The 11088-nt window shown below is 32.3% G+C and overlaps 1 protein-coding gene across 1 annotated transcript in view; it reads right to left on the reverse strand.

Moving 5' to 3' along the window:
- The window catches only part of LOC145277492 (metallophosphoesterase 1-like), a 148091-nt gene extending 138014 nt beyond the window's left edge, over positions 1–10077 (reverse strand). Inside the window, exon 1 of the mRNA XM_080128879.1 lies at positions 9875–10077. The gene's annotated coding sequence lies outside the window, so the exon portion shown is untranslated. The remainder of the gene's footprint in view (positions 1–9874) is intronic.
- Positions 10078–11088: the final 1011 nt, after the last annotated feature.

Below are 11088 nucleotides of genomic sequence, written 5' to 3' on the forward strand. Positions count from 1 at the left end.
GAGCTGATGCAATTGTTTTATAGATTATCCTTTAGATTAAAAATGCAGTTATTTGTATCTCCCCTGCACTTGGTTCATCGGGTATATTTGAAATTCTTTTTCATGTGTCTGATTGCTCTTATAATTACTGGAATGACAGAAGATGTTCCTAAGATTCAAGTTTCTTTTCATGTATAGAAGACGGTAATTCATTCTGAGCCGTCTTTGGAATCTAAAAAGAACTCCACGTTATAGCAGGCTTGCAGTTCTTTACAAACCATTTTCTGCATTGATCTCTTTCCATTCTTTTCTTCATTTTTCTAACTTTTCTTATTTTGTCTTTATATATTCATTCGCTTATTTCATCTCAACTGTTTTTTAGCAGCTGCTACTTTTATCCACCTTCCTAATGTCTTTTTCTCTTTCTTTATCCATGTGACTTATTTATTTATTAGCAGGGCTACTCAGCATTGCTCGGTGCTATAAAAATAAAATAGAAGACGTTAAAAATGTGTGTAGCATCATTATATTAAAACTTCTCTCTCTCACTCTTCCCACCCTACCCCCATCTTCCACATCCTTCTCCTCCACCTATCGCAGTAACAGTTTTTGAAATCTTTCTTCCATTTTGTTGTTGTTGTATTTGGTATTTAACCAATTCAGTCTATCTTTTTTCGTTTTTTTTTTTTGTTGTCCTATCTGGTATTTCCACAGTTGTGTCAGAGTTGATTTTAAATCTTCCATGGTTTCTTGTTTTTCTCTTTAAGAGAAATGAAAAAAATGAATTTGGCCTTGAGTGTCCACATCGATTTTTTTTCTTTTCTTAATCAACACAATGTAGATCTTCAGGTCAACCAAAAAAAAAATACACGTCTCTCTCTCAATTTTTTTGCACCTTTTTTCCCTTGACAGAAAAAAGTTAAAATCAAGAGGGATAGAAATTATTACATAATAAAGTTATTCACCTTTCCTTTATATAATTAATAACATCGGAAATGGCTGAAAAAAATCGACACTCTTCTGATGAAATTTAATATTATTAAACGAAAACAGAAAAAAAAGTTTATTTTTTATTCTGCTTTCGTTTAATAGTATTAAATTTCATCAGAAGAGTGTCAATTTTTCAGCCATTTCCGATGTTATTTTGTTGTTTTTAACGCTTAATGTACTAAAAGCATTAAAAAAAAAAAAAAAAAAATGTACTAAGTACATGCATTTGTTTTTTTAGTGGTAAAAAAATATATAAACAAATAAAAGGTATTTGTGCACTTATGCTACCATGCTGAAATAATAAGGTTATCATTTAGAAACCCATCATTAACATAGGTAAGGAAGGGTGTTTTATTAACTATTCTGTACTTTCATCTAACAATTAAATAAAATATATCATGAAACTTGAATGTATTTTTAACTGATTGTCAAGACCATTTTTTCGAATTTGTAAAACAAACCGGTTTTTATTTTTTTAACTGAACATATCTAAATAATAATTAGGCGGTTCAATAAAGAATTTCATTGTGATGCATTTTGTAAATTTTTACCTTGTTTCCACCCTAACATTTTTCTGTAAAATTACTATCTTTTAAGGTTTTCAGGTATGCTGAAAACGAATATCGCATTTAAATTTTCTGCACATAAGTAGCTTTCCGGATTTTAAGCAATATCATTTCTTATGTTATTGCTGATGGTACATGCATTTGCGCATAGTTTCTCGGGGTTACATTTGCGCGCTCGCGCATACCAAGATAGTCACCAGCGATAGCATAAGAAATGACATTGCTTAATACCCGGAAAACTACTTATTTGTAAAAAATTTAAATGCGATATTCACTTTCAGCATACTCTAAAATCTATAAAAGTAATCATTTTAAATGTTAAGGTGGAAACAAGGTAAAAAAATTACCGTTTTATTTCTTTGTTGACATAATTGAATTTTCAGTAAAACAACAGAATAGAAATGACAAAAATTACCATCAACTGGTGAATATATAGTTGTTGCTTATCAGGATTCCTGGTATCCTGGTACTGTGGAAGCTACATTCAAGGATTCATGTAGAGTACAATTTATGGTTGCATCTCAAAAAATAGGGGTATACTTTGGGCCAGAGAGAGAGGATTTAAAAAATTGAAAATTGGACTGGTCCCAAAATGCATAAGTTCTGGTTGACTATGGGAATTTCCATCTTTTACAAGAATCCAAAATCTATATGAAAAATTTTCTTTATTTCTGAGATTAATTCATATCTACTCAATTTTTTTTTTTTCTGTGAAGGGAGTAGTAAATACCGGCCATGAATGCTCTTTGGCATTCAATGGCTACAGCTAAGATAAAGCTCTCCTTTGATGAGGAGGCAGGAAAATGCCTATTCTCAATAAAGCTATATTTAAATACCACTATAATACTTAGTTTTCCTCATGAATAGACAACCAATGTATGATACCAGGCGTCAGTTTAAAAAAAAATTTATACATCTGAATTTATATTTCATAGCTTATGGTAAAGAGATACATCAGATTTGACTGCATAATCAGAAAGAACACATGATTTTACATAAGAGTGCCAAATTTCATGAGAATAACTTGAAAAATAAATAAATGGTGGCGAAATTACCAAATTTCTTGAAATGTTGAGGTCCGTAATTTAGCCCACTTTTTCTAAAGAAAAATGTCCACGGAAAAGCCTAAATTTTGGCACTTAAAATTCTCATAATTTTTTAACTACTGATGGTATTTGCATAATTCAAATGATTTTAAGCATCTTTTACATAATTTTTTTTTCATGCAAGTTGATAAAATAACAATTATCTAAAAAAGAAAAAAATCAACTTGTAATGCTAGTACTAAAATAAGGCTGACTAGGATGCCATTAGAGATCACATAAGAGATGCTCCCTGGGGAAATATCTTTTCTCTTCCTGCTGAACAGTGCACAAACGAGACCACTGAATGGTTCAAAGCAGCAATTGAAGCACATGTTCCGACCCGAAAGTTCTATAGCAAACCCCAATCTCCCCAATGGTTTACTTCTACTTGCACAACTGCTATTGCTCAGAGACAACATGCATACCAAAACCACCAAATAATGCACTGAAGTGCAGAAATAAGGAACTCATGATTTCTGGAAAATCTACAACAGTGTAGTAAAATATGGGCAATCAAAAATTCCTCCACTGTCCAACAATCATGAGGTTGTTTGCACGGCAACTGAGAAAGCTAACACATTTACCCATCAGTTTGCTCTACTCTACTTTGGACCCAGCAAACCACTGATTTTCCTTTGCGGACAGAAACCACACTAAATCATCTAATAACCCCCTTCTCAAGTACATGATATCATAAAAAACCTAGACACCTCAAAAGCATGTGGACCTGATCTTATCCCGGCTGTACTATTAAAAAATGCTCTGCTGAGGTTGCTCCAGCTCTCTCCAAACTCTTCAACAAATGCCTTAATAAACCATGCTTTCTTGACTGCTGGAAAACTGTTTCTGTGGTACCAGTTTACAAGAATTCTGGTGAAAAAACTGATCCATTAAATTATAGCTCCATTAACCTCCTCCCTCTTTCTGCCAAAATAATTGAGCCCATAATTAATCAAGCTCTAGTCCACCGCCTTACAGCTGCAAAACTTCTGTCCGACCATCAATATGAATTTAGGCAAACCCGTTCTATTGCAGATATTCCAACTGTAATCTCTGAATGTATATACCATGGATTGGATAAGGCAGGTGAGAGAATGGCAGTAGCCCTAAATAAATCTAAGGCTTTCGACAGGGTATAGTATGAAAATCAGATCCTATAGTATTGACAGGGTGTGGCATGAAAATCAATTTCTATAATATCACTGGACAAACACTTCACATAATTAAATTCTTCTTGAATAAGAGAAGGATCTAGGTATCCTCGATGGTCGTATGTCTAAACAATGATATAAACACGGGTGTATTTCAGGGGTCGATCTTGGACCTTTATTATTCCTGATATTCATAAATGACCTCCCTGATAAATAGTCTCTGAGATGGCTATATTTGCTGACGAAACCACACTCTATAACAGGTAAGAGGGGAAAACGAATGAACACATACTCAAGGCAATGGCGAAAACCCTCCGGTGTGTAGTTGAATGGGGTCCAAAATGGATGATAACATTCAGTGCTGCCAAAACTAAGCTTGTTTCCTTTAATAATTACAAGAAAACTTCTCAATCACGAATAGCTATGGCTAAAGATACATTACCTGAAAGTACTTTGTTCAACTCTTCGGCTTAACATTCACAGGGAACATGAGATAGAACAGATATATCAAATTGCCGAGGCTGCTGTGAAGAAGGTAGGCTCTCTCTACCATGCTAGAAAGTTACTTATGCTTGAAAGTATCCTGTACCTCTACAAGGCCACCATTCGCCCATTTATGGAGTATTGTTGTCACATTTGGGCTGGTGCATCTGCTACTAAACTCTCACTCTTGGACAAGGAGAGTCGCCAACCTGATAGGTCCTGAACATCATCTAAGCTTCAATCACTGTCCCACCGACGTAATGTTGCCTGTTTTACAAGTATTTTAATGGTGGATGCTCCGACGAACTAGAAGCCCTTGTACCCCTTCAACGTAACTATCTCCGACTAACCTGATAAGCAGCAAAGTTTCACCCCTACTCAGTGGAGATCCCTACATGTAAGAAAGCCTTCTACTCTAATGGTCTTTTTTCCCCCAGAACTGCTAAACTTTAGAATTCCTTTCCAGGCTCCTGCTTCCTCAACTGTACTGACATGCAGAAGTACAAGTGCAATGTGAAAAATCATCTTACTGCTCAACTCCCTACATAGTATCCCTGCAACTCATATCCCCGATAGTAGCCCATTACATCAAAGTGGTACTGTGCCTTGTTTGGGGTGAAAATGTGATAAAAAATAAAATAAATAAAAAAATAAAATAAGTTGTCCCACAATGTTTGTCAAGCTCCAACCTCGGTGCCATCACCGCAATTTCACATTCCTCTGCCTGTTTTACGATATCTTTTTTTTTTTAATGGAATTTTCTTTGATGAACTCATAGCCCCCTCGATATACATACTCCTAATATGACAAAATCCCACCATACAGTCTTCTACTGTAATAGTTTCTTCCCTTGGATTACCAAACTTGGGAATTACCTCTCCATTTCCTGCCTCCCAGATAAAAGTTTAAATGTAGTGTGAACAGGCATCTCGCTGCTCAACTCCCTATAGTCCTCTGTCAAACACGATTCCTTACATTTCAAGTAGCAATATGCCCTGTTGGGAAGGAAAATAGTAAAAAGCAATAAAAAATTTTTTAAAAATCTTAATCTCTTTTTGTTGTCAGTTGGTTATAAACTTTTAAGGCCGATCAAAGCTGCAGCAAACAAAAATCAAACATTATTTTTATGAGAGTTTGAAGACTTATCGATTGAACTGAAAAAGGGTTGGGATTTTGCTTCCAGTTGGGCTTGTCATGAGTATTTATATTGAGGATACAAATGCAATAAGTTTGTAGGAGTACATTCCATGGAAATATCTATAAAAAAGCATACTGATGAAACATTACAGCGATGGGACAGGAGTTAGACTTTGATAGACAGTGCGGAACTTATTAGATTAGTGACTCTTGTTTGTATCTTTTGAGAGAGAGGATAGTGGTTAATGCACTCGCCCAGAAGTAGCAACGATACTTCATGCAGAGAAAAATAGTGGTGAAATTTAGAAATATAGTATACTGGCAGGTGTAAAAAGTTTTCTAGCCTGGTAGAAGTTCACATTCTTTGCAGCAGATTTGGCATTATCTTTTATGAATTTATTCCTATATTACCCAGGAAAGTTTGACAGTTGAACTATCACAAAAAGTGCTATCAACCATGACAATCGGTTGGAAGGGTTTCTTATAACTGTAAGGGAGTTTTCTCTTGATAATATTAAATTTAACTGCTCATTTATTTTAGTATAAAAACTTGGAAAATAAAAAAAATTCACCATGAGGGCTCGATTAAGATAAAAGTCAACAAGTCTAAAAAAAATAGGTATCCGTTCTGCCATTATGCTACATGGTCGAAAACTGAGTACCATTTTGCATTATATTTATATCGTGATATGAACCTTCACTCAGAAGTCTGAAAGAAAAAAATAATGGAATCTCATCTTTATTTTTCGATTGACAGCGTGAGAAGAAAATGTAAAATTTTAAGAAAATTTGAATAATTATTATCTTTACCCACCACTTGTTTCATTCTATTTTTTGCGGATCAAATTTTTTCCTTCCTCTGTACAGAAAATTACCAATTCTATCGCTATAGAATTTCACCTTTTTTTTACCACTTTAAGACCACTACTAATTCTTTTTTGTGTGTGTGTACCGATAATATCACTAGGAATTTGTTTTTGTTTTTTGTATTTGGCCAATATTTACATTTTAAATTGGAGGATCATATACCTATATAAATTTAACACTAAATGATCACCCATTTCCTACCCATCATCAATTATCAGAAAACTTAATGTATTTATTTGTTTCCCTACCAAAGCAAATTAGGCACAAGGCCGTTTTTAATGTGGGGTAAAAACCAGCCTACTTTTGTAGGCAAAAAGGGGGCACTCTGGTTACCAAAAATTATAATTGTCCCAGTATAGAGGGTTTCCCTTCCATTGACTGGTACAAATTATCTTAAGTGCAGCATCTGCAGAACAGATACTACACTTTGATCCTTTGACTTTAATGGAGAAAAATGTGCAACCAATTTCTTTGGTTTTATTTTGTCTTTTTTGAGAAGAATAAAAAAAAAAAAAAAAAATTTTTCTTATTTAAAAATTTTTTTTTAAATTTCTACAATTCCAACACTCAGTGACCGCCAAATTCATGGAGCGTTTTTCATAAGTGATTTTCATAATAAAGTCTGTCTTTAAAAATCTACCAAAAATCAGGTAATTTTCTAATCAATATAAAATTTTCACCGATTACTAAGTAAAAAATGCACTTCCATATGCGTGTAACATTTTTTTCATATTCGTTGTATAAATATATTTTGGGGGACTTCATGTCCCCGCTTCCTGATTTGTCCCTTGTTCGACCCCTTATCCACTAAGCACACACTTTTTATAGAAAAGTGATCCCCCACTTTTTTAAAACTAACATTTCTTCATATTTTGGAAACTAATCGTTTGCCGTAATTTTAAACGTTATTTTCGTTTTCAGCGACACCGAAAACTTAGAAGAGTGGTAATTTTAAAGGGATTTTCGAGGGTGGAGTAATTCCTCATATTTACCACGGTAACATATATTGAGTGAGTTTATTTTGGATAATTTTTTAGTTTTAACTCATTTTCCCAAACTTAACGTGTTCAACATAGTCCACCGCCATTTGTATTTTTCAAATACCTCAATAAACACTGCATGTTTTTCGATCCAAATAAACATTTTATATTAAATAAAAACACTAAAAAATTATCTAGTTAGATAGAAAAGTAACTTCTCTTGCTTTTGATAACATTTGTTATATATGTTTTTTGACAACTTTTTCGAATCTATGTGTCCCCAATGAACCTTTCATTTTAAAAATAAAAAGTGAAATGTTTTACTTTTTTCTCGTTAAAATGTTTAATACTTTTTTACTGAACTTAGAAAATCATGAACTTTACTTATGTTTCGTTTTAAATTTTTTTGAACTTGTTTATGAAGATAGCGACTATATTTTTACAGCTCAGTTTTCGTTTCGGCGTTTCACGCGTGCAATAATGATAAGCTCCCAATTTTATTAAATATTAATTTACTAAAACTTTCTTAGGTGATTATTTTTTACTTTAGGGTGACAAATTAAGGGAGATGAGAAATGTCGAAATTCATATAAAGATAAAGTTTTTGAAGAAAATTCATTTTTTTTATATCTTTTATTTATTAAATTGTTAAGTAAAAGGTACAGAACAGTTAAAGCCCTCCCTCGCCATGTTAAGAATGGGTTTCGTTATTATTTCAGCACGATCCGTAAACGGCACCAGTACCTAGAAATTAACTTTGGTACTTATGCCTTTTTGTTACCGAGCTGAAATAACATTTAGAAAGCCATTCTTAACATTGGGAATGGAAGGATGTTTTGTAATTATTCTGGACTTTCACTTAACAATTTAAAAAAAAAAAAATATCCTAAAACTGGAATTAAACTTAAAAATACTATTTAAAAAAATAGCGCGGTAACAAAAGTGCATAAGCACCTTAACTTTTTATCCGCCAAAATATAATAATATAATGGAAGAAAAACTTACATGGTGTTTAGATCGTAGATTTGAGAATTTCGAAAATAAGATTATAAAAACAATTTCATGTTAGAATAAATGTGTTTATATACGCAAAAGGGTTATTCCCAAGTTCCGCGTGTTTATTGACTTCCGGTTTCTGCAAACACGATGAATACCCTGGAAAAGTCCCTTGTAAGCTTCGACCTCTGTCCCATTGACAAAATATTGCATCCCTCTACCTGTTTTACAAGTTTTTTAATGGTAGGTGTGTGTGCTCCTCCGACGAACTACAAGCCCTTGTGCCCTCTTGACTTAAATACCCCTGATAAACAGCAAAGTCCCATCCCTCCTACACAGTAGAGATCCCTAATGATTTATTCCCCAGAACTGCTAGACTTTGGAATTCCCTTCCATGTTCCTGCTTCCTCAACTGTACTGGCATGCAGAAGTTCAAGTGTAATGTAAACAGACATCTTGCTGCTCAACTCCCTACATAGTATCCCTGTAACTTATGTCCCCGATAGTAGCCCCCTACATCAAAGTGGCACTGTGCCTTGTTTGGGGTGAAAATGCAAAAAAAAAAAAAAAAATTTTTTTTTTTTTTTTTTTAAATAATAATAATGTTTATCAGTTTAAAAATAATGTGCTATTGAATAGCACATTATTTTTAAACTGATAAACATTATTATTATTATTAGCACTGCTATTCTGAAGAAACGGCCAAGATCAACATTAATCAGAAAGGATTTTTTTCAGGGCATTTATCGTGAAGCAAAACGGTCACCAGAAACCGAAAGTATGAAAAAAAAAAAAAAAAAAAAAAAAAAAAAAAACAATACACGTGGAACTTTGAGATAAACCTTTTTCCCGTGTGTGTGTGTAAATATATATATATATATATATATATATATATATATATATATATATATATATATATATTACACACACATTAATGGAGATACACCACAAAAGTTGGGTACTAGAGTTCAAACATCAAGGGAAAAATATGAAATTGACTTTCTAGGGTTCCACTCACTATTTTTATTATGTATATTCATTGTGGATATTTATAGTTAATGAAGGTCATTTTTTTTCCTAAGAAATAATTTAAAAATAAAAATAAAAAAATTAAACTACGTCGATCTTGCTTCTGCCTTTGAATCAATTTTTACACATTCCTTGAAAAGTAAAAATAAGATGTTTTTATCAATCAAGAACATTAACTTTCCAATAATTTTTTTTAAAGATCGTTAAAAGTCAAGTTCACCAAAATAAAAAGAAAAAAAAAGTATTTCTCGAAAGAGGAGACACTATTCTAGTAAAGAACTACATTTTCTTAATTTTTATTTTAATTTATTTTTTTATTAAGTTTTTTGTTTTTTATACAATGGCCAACATTTTTATCTTCTTTCGTCTTACATTAAATGATTTACGGCGAGTTTTTTTTTTTTATTCCTAATTTTAAACGAATAGTTCGTTTCATGAGGATTCGGTTTGCTTTTCTAAAGTTTGAATAGAATAAATATTGATGTCAAACGTTTAAAAATAATATTCAGTGAATCATGATATAAGCTGTTTGAAAAGAAAAAAAAACACGTCATTTCAAGTTGAAATAATGATTATAATAATTGCAAATCTCTTGTATTATGGAAACTCACGCGATATAAATCTCTTTTTGTTTTAATCGGCAAATTCTGGAGTTTGAATTTTTTCCTTTGGTAATCTGTCAGCCCTTAGGAAAACGGTAGACATGCACAAATAATCATAAATTTCAGGTGACAAACGTTTCAAAAAAAAAATGAGAAAGTGTATAATGACGAAATGAAAGATAGTAAAAAAAAAAAAAAAAAAGAGGTTAGATAATGCTGAGGACGTTCAAATTCATAGCCAGTGACACTTCCCTTTCTCAGCTAGTGCACACTGCACACGTTCTTTTTTTTTCTTTCTTTCTTTTTCTTTTCTTTTTCTTTCCTTTTTTCTTTCTTTTCATTTTTTCTTTCTCTTTCTTTCCTTTTTTCCTTTTTCTTTTTTGGATCGACAAATTCGGGTTTTAATTATTAAATCGACCAAAGTGCGTTTTATTTCGATTGTTGTAAAATTTATTGAAATAAATAGATTTTTCCAAGTGCATTTTATTGTTTTTGTTTCTTTTTCTTTTCTTTTTTTAAAGTTTTCCTTTTTTTACAGTTTATTATCTTTAGGCCGTATTTACCCGGTTTTGCCCGGGTGTAAGGGGCTGTAGGGTTTAGAAATAATTAAACATATAGCCAATTATTTTAAATAGGATTCTGGACATTTATTAGTATAGACAAGAAACTAAATAAACGCTTTAAAATAAGTTATAACAGCAAAAACTTATCCAGGTAGGTAGAAGAGTAACTTATCTTACATTTATTTGTTATATATTTGTTTCTTGACCACTTTGTTTGCTTTGATGTCTATAGTATAGTCCAGGATTCTTTTAAAAATTTGGTGTTATTGTAAATTAACATCCTCAAACAAATCACTCACAAAAATTGAGATTCTACCTTTAGATGTGGTTTTACAAGGGATGGGGGGGGGCGACTTCGTTATAAATCGATTACTAATCCACCACCCCAGGGTATTTTTTTAAGGGAGCTTTGCACTCAGACTTAGGGCAAAGGTTTTTGTTATTTTTTTATTCTATTTTTTTAAATGTCTTATTTTCTTATTGATAAAATTCTGACAATACTTTTTTTTTTTTTTTTTTTTTTTTTTGAAATGCAAAGTGTTTTTTGTTACTAACATATGATCCCTTCCCCTAAAAAATATACAGAGGTACATCCGTGGCTTTGCTAACAAAAAGAAAAATTGGTTATCTGCCCCAAAAATGTAGGGTGGCTTGAACCAA

This window comes from Euprymna scolopes, chromosome 6 (assembly GCF_053919585.1).
Source record: "Euprymna scolopes isolate OS-2025 chromosome 6, ASM5391958v1, whole genome shotgun sequence".
Classification (NCBI taxonomy): Eukaryota; Metazoa; Mollusca; class Cephalopoda; order Sepiida; family Sepiolidae; genus Euprymna; species Euprymna scolopes.